Below are 19,193 nucleotides of genomic sequence, written 5' to 3'. Positions count from 1 at the left end.
ACCACTCCTCCCCAGAGTTCTCAAGAAGATCAGGAATGACTTGGGCCAGGTCATCCTTGCGGCCATGGACTGGGCATGGAGTGTCTGGTATCCAGAGCTACTGAACAGGAGTGTTAATGCTCCAATTAAGCTGCCTCTTTAGGAGGATCTTCTTTCGCAGCAGCAGGGGAGGGTCACTACCTGAACCTGTCATCTCTTCCTTTTAGTGTGGAGATTGATTGGCAGCAGTTGACTGCTTTCAACCTTCACCCCGAAGTCTGCAATGTTATTCTGACAGCCAGGAGTCCATCTGTCAAAACGGTATACGCCTGCGGGTGGAAGCGATTCGTATCATATTGTACAGAAAAGTCCATTGATTCACTTTCTACTTCCCTGTTTGATTCTGCTTTTTATCCTTTCCCAGCAGGGCTCTTCTTTGGGCACTCTGAAAGGTTATCTTTGTGCTCTGTCTGCCCTCTTGCGACTGCCCGACCAACCCTCTTTATTTAAGTCCCCTATTGTATATAGATTTCTGAAGGGCCTTGTACAATTTTTCTCCTTTCTCCTTTCATTATGCATCAGTGAGACCTTAATTTGGTCCTCACACTCTTGATGTGTGTGTGCTCTTTTCGAGCCTCTCCACAATGACCCACTCTGGCTGCTCACGATTAAAACAACCTTCCTCATGGTCATTACATATGCCCTGAGTATTAACAAGCTTCAGGCTTTATCTTCCGAGCCACCATTCTACTCAGTTTATCTGGACAAACTGGTGCTTGCCACTAGGGCCTCTTTCCTACCAAAAGTGGTAGCATGATTTCATGTGGGACAGTCTTTCACCTTGCCACCCTTTTATGCTCCTCCACATCCCTTTAAGGAAGAGAAGTGACTCCACCGTCTGAACTTAAAAATAGTAATGTTGTTCTACCTTGATCAAACGAAAGAGTTCCGGGGGGACAACCAACTATTTGTGGTTTATGCTGGATCAAAGAAAGGTCCAGCATTTCAGAAACTGACAATCTCTCGATGAGTTGTTATCTGCATCAAGATCTGCTACGCTCTGGTGAAAAAGCAGCCTCCTGAAGGCTTACGGGCCCATTCCACCAGAGCTAAAGCTGCGACCACTGCGTTAGCACATGAAGTCCCGGTCCTGGACATCTGCTGTGCAGCAATGTGAGCTTAACTGCACATGTTTACCAAGCAGTACTGCCTCGAAAGTCATGTCAGCAGGGATGGGCATTTTGCCCATTCGGTCCTCCAGGACTTCCTAGTTTAAAATTGTCCGCAGACGCACCACCGGGGATGGTATTGCTTTGGTATCTGTTCAAAGGTAAGGACTCTGCGGCTAGAGGTCTCTATCAGATGAACAAGTTACTTACCTTCGGTAACACCTTATCTGTTAGAGACAATATCTAGCCATAGATACTTTACTGAACCACCCATCCTCTGCGCAGTGCAGACAGATTTGCAGGGTGAGGGATGATCCCTTTCAGGACCCTGTTTCAGACATACCAGTATCACTGCTGTTCATGGCTCCTTGCTTCTAGTTTGGAAAGTTGTGAAAAGTAACTGACATCAGCGCTCCTGAGGTGTTTCCCATATAGGTGAAGTGGACATCACTTCTGAGGTCTGGGGGGAATCCAAAGGTAAGGAATCTGCGGCTAGATATTGTCTGTACCAGAAAAAGCATTACCGAAGGGAAGTAACTTGTTCATTAAAGCCTTCTCAAAACAGCTTAAAGGTATATAGACTACATGAGAACTGAGGGATATCTGGAGAGAGATTGAGACAAGATTGGAATTATTCCTATTTTCACACGTATTCAGATCCTTCTCTACAATAGATTACATTTTTGTTAGCAGTGCCTTGATCCCATTAATGCAATAGGCAGACAACTGTTTCATTAATGTAATAGATAGGGTTGGTGCAGCCTCTTGGAAAGAAGTGGAATCACAGATGCAGAAATGTTTCTTACTTAGTGAAAATGCAGAAATCTCTACCAAAGGAATATGGGATGCATTCAGTGCGTTAATATGGGAGAAATTTATTTCAGTGATTGCAAGGTTAATTAGGACGCGAACATTGAAACTACAGGAAAAGTGGAATGTATAGAGCAAGACTAAAAGGGGGGGGCTCTCGTTGCTCAGAATCTTTTAGCAAATGACGATTGTCAAGCGTCAATTAAAAGCTGCACTCAATAAAGCAAAACTAGCCATGCTGCACCTTCTGAGTGTGTGTTTTCAGACGAGTAACAAAGTGGGCATGAAGCTGGCCCGAATGCTCAGAAAAACAAATAACAGCAAAGTCAATAGGTCTCACTCTTAATGGATGGGCTATTGGCGTGGCCCCTGCTTTTTGCTGAGTGCATTTGAAGAGCTCATGTGTCAAGATCCATGTGCACACATGGTTAGTAATATTGCAGTGGATTTTCTATTACACAATGGACCATTCGAGTATGGTTGTTGATGGGCACTCATGCATCATGATGATTATCGTGGGGCAACCAGGCGTCACGATGGGACACCTGCATCATGACATATGGCATACATTTTTAATTTTAATTTTTTAAAAATGTATAAACCTTTTTTAATGTGTCTAATTTGTCTGAGGGACTAGTTAGAATTGCAAATTAAAATGTGAGAAAATTAAAGGAAGTACTTGTAAAGTTTGAAAAAAGATCCAAGTGTACTGACAGCACTAAGTATCTGCCAAGCCCTCGCAAAATAAAACCCTAAAATAAAATGTGTTAAAAATAAATAACATGGGGTTGGCTGGAGTGTGGAGCGTGGGGGAGCCCAGAGGGCACATGTGAAAAATCTCAACATCCATGAATTAAGCAGATGTCACTGCTTTAATCAAACCACGGAAAAACCCGATGCTATGTTCCTTCTACAGATCCCTTGCTTTATTTAACTTTGTAGTTATACATGAACATTTTGGCCAATAAACGAAATCATTTGTTCCCAAGACAGAAAGATCCAGGTCAATCTGGATTTGTCAGTGATACACAAACCTGTGTTAACATCATGTGGGTAGTTCACTTTGTCCAGAAGGCTAGGAATAAGAACTTTCTGGTAGTCTGAAGGTCACTTGACGCCCAAATCGATTTTGACTGAATGAACTGATCTTTCCTACACTTGACTCTGAAGGCATTCAGAGATAGACTAAGATTTTTTAAGGCGATATTGACTGACTGTCTTAGTCCTACTTCTAGGATTATTTTGAATGCTCACTTTGCAACTGTTCTGGAGAACAAGACAGGTCTGTCTGCCTCTTTTCCCATATATTTTGTTTTCTGAGGATAGAATCATTAGCTTGTCGCAAACGTCAAGTGAAGAATATTTGAGGTGTACCCTTTGGGTAAATGCACCACAAACTACTCTTTTTGAGAACTATGCCCTTATAACCCTGGGATAGCCAGAAAATGTCATGATATCTTTGGTAGACTGCCTGTAGACTGTGCAAAATATGGGAAGGTATACAATTGGCTAAATCAGAAATACTAAGACAGCAAGAAGAGGGAAGAATACTCCTGGAATGTAAATATGCCATTGAGCTTTCAAAAACGCTAGTTATTTAAAATAATGCTAAATACAGCAGATCTTTTTACCACTTTTTACCCTTCGCTGCTGGTTGATGTATGTACATGACATCTTTGTGTGTCATAGACATGCAGGATGGACGCCATTAAGATGAACGTACTCCCCAGTTAAAAAAAAAAATAATAATAATTCAGACTCTCTTGGTTAAGGTTCCACCAGGCTTCCTGGATTCCCTGCAAAATGATATAGCCCAGTTTGTATGAAGGGGCTGTTGGCCCAGAATTCTGTTGAAACTTCTGCGGTAGGATCCTCGGGTCCGGCATTACCAGACTTGTCTGCATATTATCAAGCAAATCAAAACACATAATTCACATTGTACTTGTCATGTTCTACATCCTTGTAACCAATAATTCTTTTTATAGCGACCACATACCAAATATTCGCTTACCACTCTACACAATTATTGATGTAAATCATACTCTTGATGAGTATCAATTACTGCAAAATACATAAAGCCTTCTCATCTCTTAACATTGCTTAAAACCCACTGTCTTTAAGCATATTACTCGTGGTGGGATAGCTCTAATCTTATTCACATAGATCTCTCATCCAATTGGTTTGTTTACTCTTAAAATATGTTGTAGCCTCCAGCTTGTGTTTATAAGCGTGCATTGTTGAGAAGCACTGGGTATCTATCGCTGCCTCAGCCCAGTGAGTCATGTCTGCCCTCAATGCCCTTATCAATGTGGCTTCCCTTGACTTCCAGTGCATTGCCATTCTACATTTTGCCAAAAGCAAAGATGGATCCACAAAACCGTTCTCGCACTTCCACTTCCCTCCATCTGCAAATAAACATAACATACACTCCTCTGCGACCACTATAACGTAATTTTCTATGGCATCGTTAAGCTGCTGAATTACGTCAGCACAAAGTCCCTGAACACAGGGACATCTCCGTACCATGTGGTCGTTTTCTGCATTTGGCGCACAACATTTGTTGCACTACAGAATACATAGACAGCTTCCCAGAAGTGGGACACAGGAAAAGAGTCCAGGGGACATCCTAGCAAAGCTACCATATTTCACTGAGAAGAAGACATAGGGGAATACATTTCTTTCCAGGACTAATCTTTTATGCAGCGTAAACTAGGTTTTGAAATAGAGCCCGAGTGATTGCTGTAGGCTCAATTGATTCATTGGGTTGTGCACCTAGTTAACAACTAGGGAAATGCCTACTTTTGAAACTTTGTTCTGTAGTGTTTTCAGTACAGAGGTTTTAGCTATAGTTTGCAAAATAGTGTTGCAAGTTAAACCCCTCCCTCAGAAAAAGTGTAAGGCAAGATGGGAACACAACCTAACAGTGTAATTACCGAGACGGGCCAGTGAACCCCTTTTAATAATACACATAAGCTCTCCATAAGCATAGACAACAGGGATGTCTGTTATGAAATGATGCAGTATTGATACTGTACCCCGGATAAACTGGATCACATGTTCTCCAGTGTTAATTCTATTTGCTGGAGGGCATGTAGTACGAAAGGGGACACACCCCATATTTGGGGGCAGTATACAGTCTTAGCCCTGTTCTGAAAACATGTCCCGACGGTGGTGTTCACTTGTATGGTTAGCATCTTGTGGAGGAAAAAAGACTATCGAGGGTCCCTGGTGTGATGAGTAGCCCATCCAGGGAGGAATACTTGAGTACAAGAGAAAGCGAAATGAGCTACAACCAATATTCACTATTATCTAACATAATATACAAAACAACTAAACAATAACCACAATTTCAAAAATACTATTTATTTATTACATATGTATGTACAGCAAAAACAAACGCAAATATCTAAATTATACAAATATATAAATATGGGAAAAACAGACAATTATTTCAATAGATACCTACACACAAATAAACCAATTAATAAACAAAGACAGAGTGCCACACAAGACAAGACAGTGAGAATAATAAAACCACGACATTAAACAAAAAAAAATATACAAATTTCAAAAATGTAATGAGATATCAACTAAATATATATGCTTTCTCTTTCTGAAGCTGTGATAATATTGATAGTAATATCATACTATTGTTCAAATCCTGGTTATATCTCCTTCTTGCTTAATAAAGAACAAATTATGTTTTAGCACCATAAATTCATAGTCCATCCGGACCACAGTAGGAACCAAGCCTACGCGCGTTTCGGCGGTGACCATCAGATTTGTAAGGCCGCCTTCATCAGGGCAGTTCCTTTTCCATACTTAATGTATGCTGTCACAGACTTTATAAGTTCTCGTCCTTCCCATAAATATGTACCCAGGCGACGGTGTTGATGAGTTTCCTCAAACGTAATACGAACTGGGTTGAATTTTCTAATTCCAAATTCCATGCACAGATGAATCTTTATATAACAAAATAAATTTTAAGATAAGGAGTTTCGCGAGGGATCTTTCAAATAACCTTCATGAGTACTCCGTCTTATCATTAGTTGATCTCTTCTATGAACTGATTACGAGCTTGCCGATGAAAAGATTGCTAGATGGAGAATCTCCATTTTAAGGTCAAGCATCCGATTCCAATTCACGATCCTGTGGAGGACACGGGGAAAGCAGCGTTAGGCTTAATGCTCTCAAGTTAATCAGATATCAGATGCATGGATAGATGCTTGATTTGACAGTGTCTTTGCAAGGCTAAACTAAAGACTCCCACATCATGGAGAAAGACAGATGCAGTCTTTGGCATGCACTATTATGGAATATTTGAGCACTCGTTATTAGAATGCTATTACAATGCTGCCATTTTGTTTAACTGCCTTGGATTTATTTTCTCGATTTGTGAGGGCATGTGTAATATAAATTTGAGCTTTGTTTCAAGAGACAAATCTAGAGATTTCACCCTCCTCTTACTTTTGTAGTATTAATTGTTATTTGAAGACCATGTACTATTTGTTGCTTTGGCTGTGTCCTTAACAATGTTTAGAGAAAGATTTTTATGTTCTTAGATGTGGCCTTAATAGGTGATGAGATCCAGGGCTTTGAATTGTGTAATTTATTGCGTTAATAAGGTCTGTATTGTCTATTTGACTTTAGTAGTGGAAGGTTCCAGTAACTAGTAATGCGTGGGACGTGGCTATATATCCATGTTTGTGTATGGTTTGATTTGTGACTTTTAACAGTGTAAAGATTTGTTGCTCTTGAGTGTGCCGAACCATGGCTTTCATAGTGGTAACATTCAGTGCTCTGCATTGCCTGAGGTATGGTTTCCAATTATAAGACCTAGTCTTGTGAAGTAGCATCTGAAATGAGGCTTTAATAGTAACACCATCCCTCATTTTTGCTGGCTGTGAAATTGACTACTTATATTCTCCCTTCATCACATTTCTCATGCAAAGAGTTAGTTGTCTATTGAATATTTCTCAAGCAGTGCATACATCTGTGATTTATAAAAATGTAGCTGCAGTGTGTTTATGTGATAAATGACATCAGTTGCTACTTATTTCGGTGCAAGAAAAGACATCCAAGTTAAGATGTGTACCAGCAGATTTTAATTTGTAACGCTCCGTGCCTTTCTGCAGTGCGCTTTATGATTTTTACTTTATCCTTGCCTTTCACATCTTAATAGAAGTGTCTTCTTGCATATTACTTATCTGAAGAAATTTGCCTGATCGCAAGACTAAACCTTATTATTTTTTTAAATAAATATACCACCCGAATGCAAAGTGGCAAAATGGTGACTTAAGGAGTGAAGGTGTGCTGGCTTCATGTATAGAGGTGAAGTTGTGGCACCAATAAAGTGATACCCTTACCCAAGACAACTTGCACAACAGATTCCAAGTAAGTAAAGACATGTTTTTGTATTGTTCTTCAAGAGGTTTGTTGTTTTTTTAAATTTAAAAATAAAATAAAAATAATTCTGTTCAAAGCGCAAAACTCAAATCCTGTTTTAACCATTCACCGACAGTTAGCACCAGATCTATGCATCAGACCCTTGGCATAGGAGCGCATGGCTTTTAGAATTGGACCCCATCCTGGTCACCTACTTCGAGGCCTTTGTAGAGCAAAGCTGACAATTTTCTACTTCTACACAAAAGGAGTATTTTCCTCCCCACCAAACATGGATGTGGTCCTTTATTTCGATGTAAAATACCCAAGTGGAATAGACACCACTCTGGAAAAGTTTACTCCATAATCCTGATGTGATACCACAGAGGATTTCACCTTTTCCACAATTGTCCGAAAGGCTTTGGCAGTCCTAGATATGTTTACCTAGTCTGTGCAGCCTACATTGGATGTATGACCAAAATCAGAAGTAACCGGACCACGGAGATCACTTGGCTGGTCATTTAAACTCTGATTAAACTCATTTTGCAACTTGAGTTTCACTCTTTGCCTCTTGAGGAGAACAAAAACACTGTGGTGCTCATGTTGACCCGAGTTTCCTCATGGTGCTCTGAACTCCTGAAAGTCTTGTAATTCACCTCTCCCTTTCTAAGTTGAAGCCCATTACTACGCAAAGCAAACCACCTTAATGTAAGTAATAAAGACTGGGCTCGTTGTGGTACCACATGTGTGCACCAGGAAGTATTCCCTTAAGACTTTATCTTCTGCTTTCTGCCTGGAAAATGGCAAACTACCACAAGGTTTCAACATTACTATGTGTAGCAATTATTTAGCTAGATTCCTACAGATGATTTGTAGTCTTCCAAACAGGAGTGGGTTCAGTTGCATGCTTAGTCTACGGTTGTGAATAGAAGACTGCCTGGATATGCTGTGTAGAATTCTCTTGGATTTGCCCTTGTAGACAGAGTGTCTCTTGATGGGTAAAGCAGATGTATTGCTCTAAAGATTCAAGCAAAGAAAGGGTGCTGCAAGTATGTGGTCCATTTCCTCTGGCACACCTTAACTAAGAACTTTCAAGATAAGGTATTACACCTCAGCTAGCCAAGATCACCCAATACCTTACATATAAGTTGCAGTGCCCCATCTTGTCAGATCTCAAAGTTGTACTATGTCACACTAGCAGATGTTACATTAGTGATTCTTTACAAGATCCCCTACCTCTTCCTCCTGCCCACCCCATCCTTTCCTTCTGATCTCCATAATGTTTGGTAGATGTTTGAATGTTGTTGTAACCTTACCATGTAGAAGTGGTTTATGTTACATGTAAATCACCAAGGACTGAGTCCTGTAATACTAGACTGCCCATCTAAATGTGTTTATTATTGTACTGTGGAGTGGAGCACACAGTGCTTAATTTATGAAACAATAAGTGCCAGGACCCTAGTCAGGTGGCCACTGCCAGTTACAGCAACAACACAACTAATAATCACTGTCAAACTCCGACAAGTGTGACAATTATGATAATTCCTGGGCCTCAAAGCATGCCTTTGGCAGCAGGTATTAATCATTCTCTTTTTTTAATTTTTTTTATAAACATTTTTATTGAGTTTATATAACAATAACATAAAGCCCAACAGGCTGTAGATGAGCCGCATAAAACCAAGCACCGCATCAGTCAATAGCACAAAACAGAGCAAAATCTCATGGTCAGGAAACAACTTTGAGGATTCAGGACAATGCGCTTGAAAAATGTATTTTACCCCATATTGGCTCCGCCCTCTCCCCAGGTCTCCATCCATTTCCCCCACACCTTATCATGCTTATTGGGACAGCCCCTTGCTTAGTACACAAGCTTTTCTTGCTGAGCGCACCAGTCAACTCCCCTATGCCACTTTCCTACTGCTGGAGCTGTCTCTGACTTCTAGTTCGCTGCGATATCCCTCTTGGCCACTAAACAGGCTGTTGGGACAAAGGCCCAATCTGCTCTGTTTGAACCCACCCCTTCAAGGACCCCCAAGAGGATGCGCACTGGGGCAACTTCCATCTCCACCCGCAAGACCCTGGTGATCTCAGTCGTCATTGCCCGCCAGTAGGATATAATATGCGGGCAGGTCCACACCATATGAAAGAAGTCTCCATCCGGGCCTGCGCATGGCGGACAGTCAGCTTGGGGTCGGAGGCCCGTTCTGTGGAGCCTCACAGGGGAAAGATAGGCCGCATGGAGATAATAAGTTTGCACAACCCGGAGTAGTGAAGTCATGGTTAACGTCCTCGGAGCCATCAGGGCGTCCCTCCAGTCGTCATCATCTACTGGGCCCACCCACTGCTCCCATCGCCCACGAAGCTCGTCTAGGGTCTGCCTCCCCCCAGCCAGTCATTAATCACCAGCAGCTGCATTGCAAGGTAATATAGATAGAGGTTGAACATCCCCAAGCCACCCACGTACACGTCTCCCTGGCAAACGCAAAACACTAAGTGAGGGCAGGAATTGCACCATAGAAACCGTCACGATACGGTCTCCATTTCTTTGAACCATCTCCTGGGGATATGGTAGGGGTAGTTCTGGAGCAGATAGAGGTATCGAGGGAGCACCATCATTTTGTAGAGTGCTATCCGGCCCAAGACATTGAGGGGCAGAGACCGCCATCTCTGGAGGTCCTCCTTGACTCTCCGGGTTAGTGGTTCAACATTGAGGGACCACGCCAATTCAGGCAACAACGCTATTTGCACGCCCAGGTATCGGAAACTGTTGCGTCGGATAGGATTGGTACTCTGCCAGTCGTAGCAGTCTCTGGCTGAGTGAAGTGGAATCAAGAGCGATTTCCTGGGGTTAAGCACCATGCCAGAAGCCTCGGCAAACAGGTCCAGCAGTTGCTGCACTCTAGGACCGTTACTAGCCGGGTTGCCTAGGAACAAAAGCACGTCATCCGCATATAGTGCGATGCAGTCTTCTCTCCCAGTAGGCCATGACCAGCCCTCAACCAAGGGGTCCTCCCTGATAAGTTTCGCCAGCAGCTCCATCGCCAGGACGAACAGGAGCAGGGATAGGGGACACCTCTGACGTGTACCCCAGCAGATAGGGAACTGGTCAGACACCACTCCGTTCACCTGCACCCCGGCCATCGGATTGGAGTATAGGAGTCCTACTAGGGCTCGAAATCGTTGCCCAAGCCCAATTTTCAACAGCACTTGCTGAAGGTAGGACCAGTCCACTGTATCAAAGGCCTTCTCAAAGTCGAGCAGGAGAAGTGCCATTGGAGAGGTCAACAGGTTCTGGTTGGCCAGGGCCCCGTGTAGTCGGCGGATACAGTGTCTGGTGCTCCTGGTCGGCATAAAGCCGCATTGGTCCGGGTGGATCAATGAGGGCAGCACCCTTTTCAGTCTAGTAGCAAGGACTGTGATAGTATTTTAAGTTTGGTGTTAAGCAGCGAGATGGGGCGGTAAGCCGCACAGCATCGCGAGGGGGGGCTAGTCTTCGGGATCACCACTATGGTGGCCAGATCTAGACCGGGGGAGACTCCCCTTTCTTTCGGCCTTTTCGAACATGGTGAGCAGATGGGGGGGTAAGGATATCAAAAACTTTGTGTAGAGTTCCGCCGGGAAACTGTCAGGGCTCGGCGTCTTCCCCGCGGCCAGCTCTGATATGGCCTCCTCAACCTCCTGAAGGCCTAGATGCTCATCAAGATCCTGTTTGTCCATCATCGAAATCACTGGAAAGGACACCTCCTCCAACAAGGGGGCCTCCCTCTCGACCTGGGGCCTGGGCCACTCTTCATAGAGCTTCCTGTAATAGGTGGCGAAACTCTGTGCTATTTCGTATGGTGTTCGGGAGATGGCGCCGGTGTCGTTGAAGACCTCTGGGACGACTATTCGCCATTGGTCCAGTGGCGAGCCAGTGGAGGAGCTTGCCATTGTTCTCCCACCCGTATATGCAGGCTACGGACGCTCACCACATGTGCTTTGCTGCCTCGAGAGTAATGTGCAGAATCTGTTCCCTAACTAAGGCTAACTGTCGCGCTACTGATGAAGATATGGTATCATTAAGCTGGCCCTCTAAATGCACAGATCTGGCCTCAAGGGCCGACACTTTTTGAAGACGTGTACGCTCCCGCACCCGAAAGAGACGCTTAGCATGTCCCCTAAGAGTGGCCTTACAGGCCGGCCAGATGGTACCCGGGGATGATACGGACTCGAGATTAAAGGTAAAGTAGTCTGTGAGGTGCTCTCCCAGAGCCTGGGTGTAATCATTGTCTTGCAGGTACCAGACATTGAGTCGCCACATCGGGCGCCTGGCTGTGTCAACGTCGTCTAAACGAAGAAGTAATGGCGCAAGATCCGAGACCCCCTGAGGGAGTATCTCCACTCCCGTAACTCGGGGAATATCAAGGGCCGGCACAAAAAAGAGATCTATCCTGGCGTGGGCGTGATGCGCCGCTGACATGTGGGTGTATTGCCATCGATGGGGATGCCAAATCCGCCACGCGTCACAGAGACCAAGGCTGTCCACCCATTTACGCAGCCCAGTTGCCCCGAAGACTCGGCCTAAAGACAAGGGTCCAGCTGTGTCCATCTCCGGGTGAAGAACAGAGTTAAAATCGCCCCCCTCCCCAAAATGGTGAGATCCGGGGGAGTCCTGCCACCACGTCTCTAAGCAGCATGAGGAGCCGCCCCGGTGCACTAGAGGGGGCATAGATACTGAGTATATTGATTGGGTGCCCGCGAGAAGTCCTGTGACTACCACGTATCGGCGCTGTGGATCAGACCGGGAGCGGTGCAGCAAAACATCTGTGTCTCTCGAGCCCCTAGAGATCCCTGCGTGTTAAACTCTGTCGTAGCCCCCCCCCCCCTATGAGCATAGGGGACGTAGTACCCAGGAGGTGGGACCCATAATTTTATCCAGTTCTCCAGAAAATCTATTGCGTCATTCTCCTCCACGCCCTCTGGGAATCCCACGAAGCGCAGGTTGTTAAGCCTGGATCGGTTTTCCGCGTCTTTTGCTCTATGGTGGAGCTCCCCGTGCAGGTCTGCAGCTGGGCGACTTTGGCCTTGAGGTCTGCGATTTCATCTTCTGCCTGGGAGACCCGGCCTTCCACTTCTGTAATGCGTCCCACTGCCACTCGCAAATCCTGTCGCAGCAGGCCCACATCTTCTCGTACCTCACCAACCTTGGTCTCGACTGCCAGCTGTGAAGACTGGATGGCTTGTAGGATCGTGTTGACCCCTTCCGCTGCGGTGGTCTCTGACACCGGTTCGCCTACCGCTCGCGAGGCAGACTGCCTGGCTAACTGGTCAATGAGTTGATGCAACGCGGGTGGCTGCTTACTTGCCCTATCTTTCCCCATGTCCACCGCCAGTCTGTGTCTTGATGCGAGGTCGGATCACCCCTGGGCCGTCAGCCCACCTTCTCGGGCACTTAATCTTGCTGCCCCCACTTCAGTGGACCTCTCCATCACCACAACTCACCACCGGGTGTCCGCCTTCACCCCAGTCGGGGCTTCCTGCTCTTTGTCACTCTACCAGCCGATCCACGTTCCTCGCGCCGGGGGCGTTAGCTCAGTTCTTGGTCCCCGCAGTCCCCCACTCCTCCTCCAGGGTTAGGGGAGATAATTCCAGGCCAAGCCATCGCTGGGGGCCCACATACATCAGTTTTAGGCCTCATGAGTCTCCCCCGGGCTGTCCCTGTCGCAGCGATGACCCAGTATCCTCGGGGGGGCAGCCACCAACCTCTGGGCCTCACACGACTTCTTCAGCGCCTCTCTCCCGATGCTCCGGCGGCCTGTCCCATCTTCTGCCGGGGTCGGCGCTCTCCCACGTGCCACCAACCAGCCACCGGCACCTGCACTCTTCGCTGATTCTCCTCCGGTCGGCAGGGAGGTCCGCTCGTCTGGGCCCGCGAGCACATCCAGGCCAGTCCGCGCCACGCGCCTTAGGCCTCTCTCATCTCTGCACACCCCCTCTTAGAGTGCGACCACCATCTTGACGCCCGTGGCCACCGGTATTAATCATTCTTAATGTATATTTAATTAATGAACAACTGTTATTATGCTTGTCTCTTCATTATAGAAACAGTGCCACCATGTGGCAGACTGTCATAAGTGCTGTTGCTGACAATTGAGTGCTGGCGCTGGGCACCGCAAATCACCGGCTCTGGTTAAACACTGGGACCGCCTGAAGGGTGTCCTGCCCGTGACGGCACTAGGGAGCCCAAAACGATCCATGCCGTCTTGAACATTTTTACTATTTTGTGATTTAGTGAAGGTCCTCGTCTGTACTTAGCCCTGAACAATGCTGTACCTTGGATACTTTTTTGCTGTGTATCACGAAAAGCAGAAGAATGGGGTGCGGGGCAAACCAAAAGTGGATAAAGTTCAGCAGAATGTTCTACCATTACAGTATTAATTGGTGCCCTGTCATTAACACCTCTGGTTGATTTTCAACCTTCTCGTTTAAGTGCCTAATTGAGGCATTTGACTCTCCATTGAGGTAGAAGTTTGACATATTCTGGATGATCAAAGATCAATTCGGAAAAGATTTTGCAATTCTTCAGAGACTGTGAAATGTTCACTTTTTGCCACCACATCTCTGCTCTGCGTGGTTCTCTCATTCAACTCCTATGTTTATGGCCAGTGTTCATGTCTGGTTAGTATTTACCCTAAAAAGTACTTAGCTGTTCCATCTTTAAAAGCGTTTTATTTGCTTCTACAAGCTTCTCAACCGATTCAAAAACATTTCATTTAATTTATTTTGTCGACTAATATGTGACAAAAAACCCTGAGGCTTATCTGAGCGCTTTGTATAGAAAAGTGCAGTACGTGTTGTTAAGTGAGAAACGATGAACATCAACAAAAAGGCACTAAAGGTGGGTTGCAATGACTATCAGTTCTGAAAGGTTTGTATTATAAGATTTATGGGTTGTAGATGCAGTTTGGCACAATGAAAACAAAGTGGGTATTACGATTATTTGTTTTATCCGATCCATTTACATATCTTGGTAAAGAGATTAAAACAAAGCTTGAGATATCACATTCTAAGGCCAGACATATTCCAGAACTAAGTACTTTGTAAGTGTGGCAATCCAGTAATCAACTTCATGCTCTGAAATTGGTACCAGCATTCATGCACAAAGCAATACAGGCCAGGATTAGACTCCTCCTTCGTAACCCACTCTTTCAGGCCCAACTGTTAGTTTGCACCTTCAGCACAAACTAAACCTCTTGTCCAACAATTTAGAATCCTATGGTACATCAATTCATTATTGCTTCAACATGAATCCCGTTGAAATGCAAAGTCCAAAGCTTTGGACATGAAATACTACTGTAGGGATACACCTCTGTAATGATGTTTAAGCTTTCTGTCTTCGGTAGTCACATTAGCCTTAGGCAAGGGAAAATTTCCTATTCCTCAATGTCTTTTGTGTAGATGATAAGACAAAGGACAGTGGGAGAAAACTGTGTTACCAAAATATTACTTTTCTCTGCATTGGCTAAATCCTTGTACAGTGCTGTTGTGTTAGAATAAGAATTATTGACAGAGTAATGAATTATTTGCTGAATATCACCATCTGAAAGCTTTAGAGGCGTCTCTCATGGACACAGCTCATTATATTCCTCACTTTCCATGACAAGTTTTGGGTTACATAGACCAGAGCTTCGGATTTGGAATACTCTGTTCTTTTTTTTGGGAGGGGGTCTCCACCCACTTCGGTTTCTGTCACTGTCTTCAATACACTCTAGCCAACATGATGGAAATTAAAACGACACTGTGTGCGCTTTCAGCGAACCCAACCCCAACCCCAGCACCAAAGAGCCATTGTCAATTTGCCACACTGCATCACGGACCTGTGGGGGCACAAAAGCAGTACACTGCAGCTACGGCACGAGCTCCCACGAGCCTGAATATGGGACACCAACACTCATGTACAAGAGCAGAGTCATTAAGGAGTAACATAGCCTGGAGCCGCCGCCTCAGGGCATGATGTCACAGAGGGAGGGCTGAGAGTGTTCAGCATCAACAAGATGATTTCTAGGGTTATGTTCGGCTCCTGTTTGAGAAGATACCCTGCTGTTGCATGCCCAAACTACTCAAAATGCTTTAACATATTTCCTTACCTTACTTTCAACCCTCTTGCCAGCTGCTCTCCTGCAAAGAACACATCTTTATTTTAGGTTAGATTTTCACAGCCTTCAATCCGCAAGCATTAGTCCAAAAATGAATGATAGTGAGTGAGATAAATATGACTTTGTCTGCATTTAGCAGACCCCCCTTTCCTAAAAAGACTATTCACCTGGGGCCGCTCGCGATTACCCTATTTTCCTACATAAACCCATATAAAAAATAAAGGAGGTTCTTGTCTAAACTGTCTGACAAGTCAGGGGAAAACACCCATTTTATGTTCTATTGCAAAGTGTAATTTTTCATTTTTATAATTCGTTTTGATACTTCATCTGAATGGAACTGCTGCGGTCCCTTGTTGAATTACAAGGACATATGCATACAACAGACCAGCATTTGAAATACGGTTGTAAATAATGACACCTTGTATTACTGTGTCTTTAAACAGCAACTGGAGCAATATGCTAACTTTAATACACTTTTAGCCATACTGAAATTTTTTCTTCTTACAGTCATCCGTATTATTATGCATTCAGGCCAGGCCGCAGCGGTTGACCAATCTTATCAGAAGTCCAAATTAAATTGTTTTTTCTTTTTGTGTTGGTTTACACATGGATGTTTTTGCTGAGAACAGGGTGGTGTCTGCCAAACCGTAGCCTGCCAGATGCTCCACGTCAATTCTTTAGAGCAGTGGTTCCCAATCTTTTGACTTCCATGGACCCCCACTTTATGATTACTAGAAACCGGGGACCCCCATTGAATCATTATTGGAGGCCGGAGACCCCCACTGAGTCATTTCTGAAAGCTCGGGACCTAATCTGTTAATATTGTTTAATTTTCTAAGCAGTAGTAGACCCCCTGAGGAGGCTTCGCGCACCCCAGGGGTCCCTGGACCACAGGTTGGGAACCACTGCTTTAGAGGTTGCAGGTCAGTGTCAGCCTGACTATTATCCGAAGGCTTCATTTAGCTTTTATGGCACAAATATTGGCAAAAGCAGAAGTAGGCAACATAAATACATAGATTCGGGAGACATTTTGAAAAAGTAAGACTTTTGGCAGATCAGATTTTAAAGCTTGTGTCTTTATTATCAAATGGTGGTGCAGAGCAGATTGGCAGATGGACTGTGCCTCTTCTTCCCACGTGAATGCCCTTTCCTAACCGGTTTTGTAGTTCAGTCGAATGATTTACCCCATCACAGACACTGTTTTTAATACCATGGTCACAGTTTTGAATCCCGCTGGATCCAGCCTTTCAGCCTACTGCGGTGGATAATAGAATACCACTGTGTTGACTAATAACCATCTGTTACTCAGCTCTAAAATGCTCCCTCCCACCGGGGTGGACACATGTTTCACAGATATCCTGCTATGTTATAATTTCCTTTAAAATCAGGGAAATGGAAAACTGCATTATATTGCTCTTGTTCTCCCTACTCGTTTCTTGACCTCTTTGTGCCTTTCTGCTTGTATCTTGCCCTCTGTTTCTGGCTTTCTGCTCGTTTTATGCTCGCTTCCTGCCTTCTGTTTGTGCCTTTCTGCTCATTTCTTGCCTTCGGTTTCTGCTTTCTGCCTGTTTTCTGCTACTTTCTTGCCCGGTTTGTGACCTTCTGCTTGTTTCTTTTTATTATGCTCTGTGCCGTATCCCTGTCCCTTGTTGCATTTTTTCCCCACCACCCATCCACCCTTCCTTTCTTCTTCACCCCCCACCCGTCCCTGTCACTGTCTCTGTCATCTCATCCCTACCCCCACCTGCCCTCCTTCCTCCACCTCTGGATTTTACAACTCTTTCTGTGGTTTCTCAGTGACTCTGGTGACCCGAGAGCTCTTACCCCCTGCAGTGTGACTGTCTTTGGAGCCCAAACACAGGCGTGGTCTCGTTGCCACTCTGCACCATCCGTGATCCGCCCTCAGCACTGCAGCAGACACCCCCACCCACCCTCCTGTTCACCACCCCCACTGCACTCTCCATCTATCACACCAGCTCGCTGCCAAAGGCAATAGGTCGCCCATTGCAAGACCTATTGGCTTTGCCAATGCGTGTTCTAAATTGGCTTGTCTGAACACAAAAGCTTGGTAGCACTGAATGGTTTTCATTACCATCAGCTATGGCAACTAGCAGTGGAGAAAGATTCATTTTCAAAAAGCTTTTGTACTGTCTTAAATGGTGGTTTCAGGAATTAGTTCTTTTACCCACCAATTCCTCAGGTTACAACAGTCAGCACTTTTTTCACTCTGGCTTTGGGAGTTTACTGTTAGGATCTATACAGTCACAAATTGTGATTAGTGCTGGAAGTGTTGGTTAATATTCATAAAATAAAGTTGAAGCTGTATTCTGTAGTGGAAGGCTTTCCATCTTATTTGCAAGAAAGTTATTTTCCATTTGTAGGACTCTAAAGTAGGAGTGGTATTAGAGCAATGAAGGGCAAGGAGTCTTTCTTCATGTAAGTTAGCTGCTCACCTGTTAAACTAGGTAATCAAATTTCTCTTTATTTAGATTAGACCTGAACTTTTTTCTTTGATGTTTCCAAGCTACCAAACTCTCTCCCAATAGCACTACGGGTGCCACAGAGCCATTTACCTTTTCTTGAATAATGCAAAAATAGGTTATAACAACATGCTTTATAAATTGCAAATCGATCAGCCAGTCTTTACATAACAGAAAATCATTTGGAAACTGAGCTAGTTAAGTTGGTGATGCACGTGTACTGACAGGACATGCATGTGTAATGGCTACAATCAGACAAGAGGGCCCTTTTAAATTCAGTTTGTCTGCATCTTGTAGGAGAATTTCCTGGATCCAGCTATGGAGAAAATATTTCACAACCAAGATAAAGAGATAAATTGGAAATCACAAAGACGTTACTATTTCCTTGTTAGTGTCCAGAAATTACAAACCTTTCTACTTTTATTTTGGCTTTCTGAATATTTAAATTAAAAAAAAACAAATTCTGCCTAAAAACTTGGATGCCCAAACTTTCATTAAAAAAAATCAAAGGAGTATCATTCAGTTCATAAGACATTTACATAGCAACATGGAGTTTAATGGAATAGTACAAATGGACAAATTGCCCATAGTCAAGCAGGTTTGCATTGGAAATTATATTGAGTGTTTTTGCCTGAAAATCCAATGGGAGAATTTAAAAACGAGGCCGAGGTTCAAAATGCCTCCTAAAGAATGAATGAGGAGCAGTGCTTTCTGGTCCGAACCCCATCCAAAGGAAAGGAGTGTGACATTAGGCTCTGACATTGGGAAGAAACCTATAAAGCTGAGATTTTGTTAATTACTCAATATAATTGAAAGGAAGATCGAGACCTAATAACACTAGGAATTTACTCAGCAAATATAGTTTCTAAGTATGCTAGCCATCGAATTGAAGCAAATGACTTCAGAACCAGTTAGACTATCTCATTTCAGTTTCTACCCCCCATTAAAATCATCTTATTATCAACCCAGACCAAATCATACAGATTAATCCTCATTATATCAGTATTGCTTTAAGTATTTTTTCCTGTTACCTATGCTATCTAATGACAACTGCACATTTTCTAGACTGAGAAGCGGTCACTGAATGTAAATGGCTGAGGCTTGTGGGTGGTTGGTGGGTTGGCCATGGTGAGGGTTTGAAACCAGCACTGTCAGATCCTAATAATTCTGTACACAAATGCAGAGTCCCATGAATTGTGCAGTGTCTAACACCATTCTCTTTCACAGCAGTAGTACTT

The 19,193-nt window shown here is 44.2% G+C and overlaps 1 protein-coding gene across 3 annotated transcripts in view; it reads left to right on the top strand.

The window, feature by feature from the left end:
• PACS1 (phosphofurin acidic cluster sorting protein 1) overlaps window positions 1–19,193 on the top strand; it is a 1,571,500-nt gene that overhangs the window by 310,925 nt on the left and 1,241,382 nt on the right. The window lies entirely within an intron of this gene.

The sequence above is a fragment of the Pleurodeles waltl genome, chromosome 9 (assembly GCF_031143425.1).
Source record: "Pleurodeles waltl isolate 20211129_DDA chromosome 9, aPleWal1.hap1.20221129, whole genome shotgun sequence".
Classification (NCBI taxonomy): domain Eukaryota; kingdom Metazoa; phylum Chordata; class Amphibia; order Caudata; family Salamandridae; genus Pleurodeles; species Pleurodeles waltl.
Note: the sequence above shows the minus strand (reverse complement) of the source record. Positions and strands in the feature narration are given on the sequence as shown.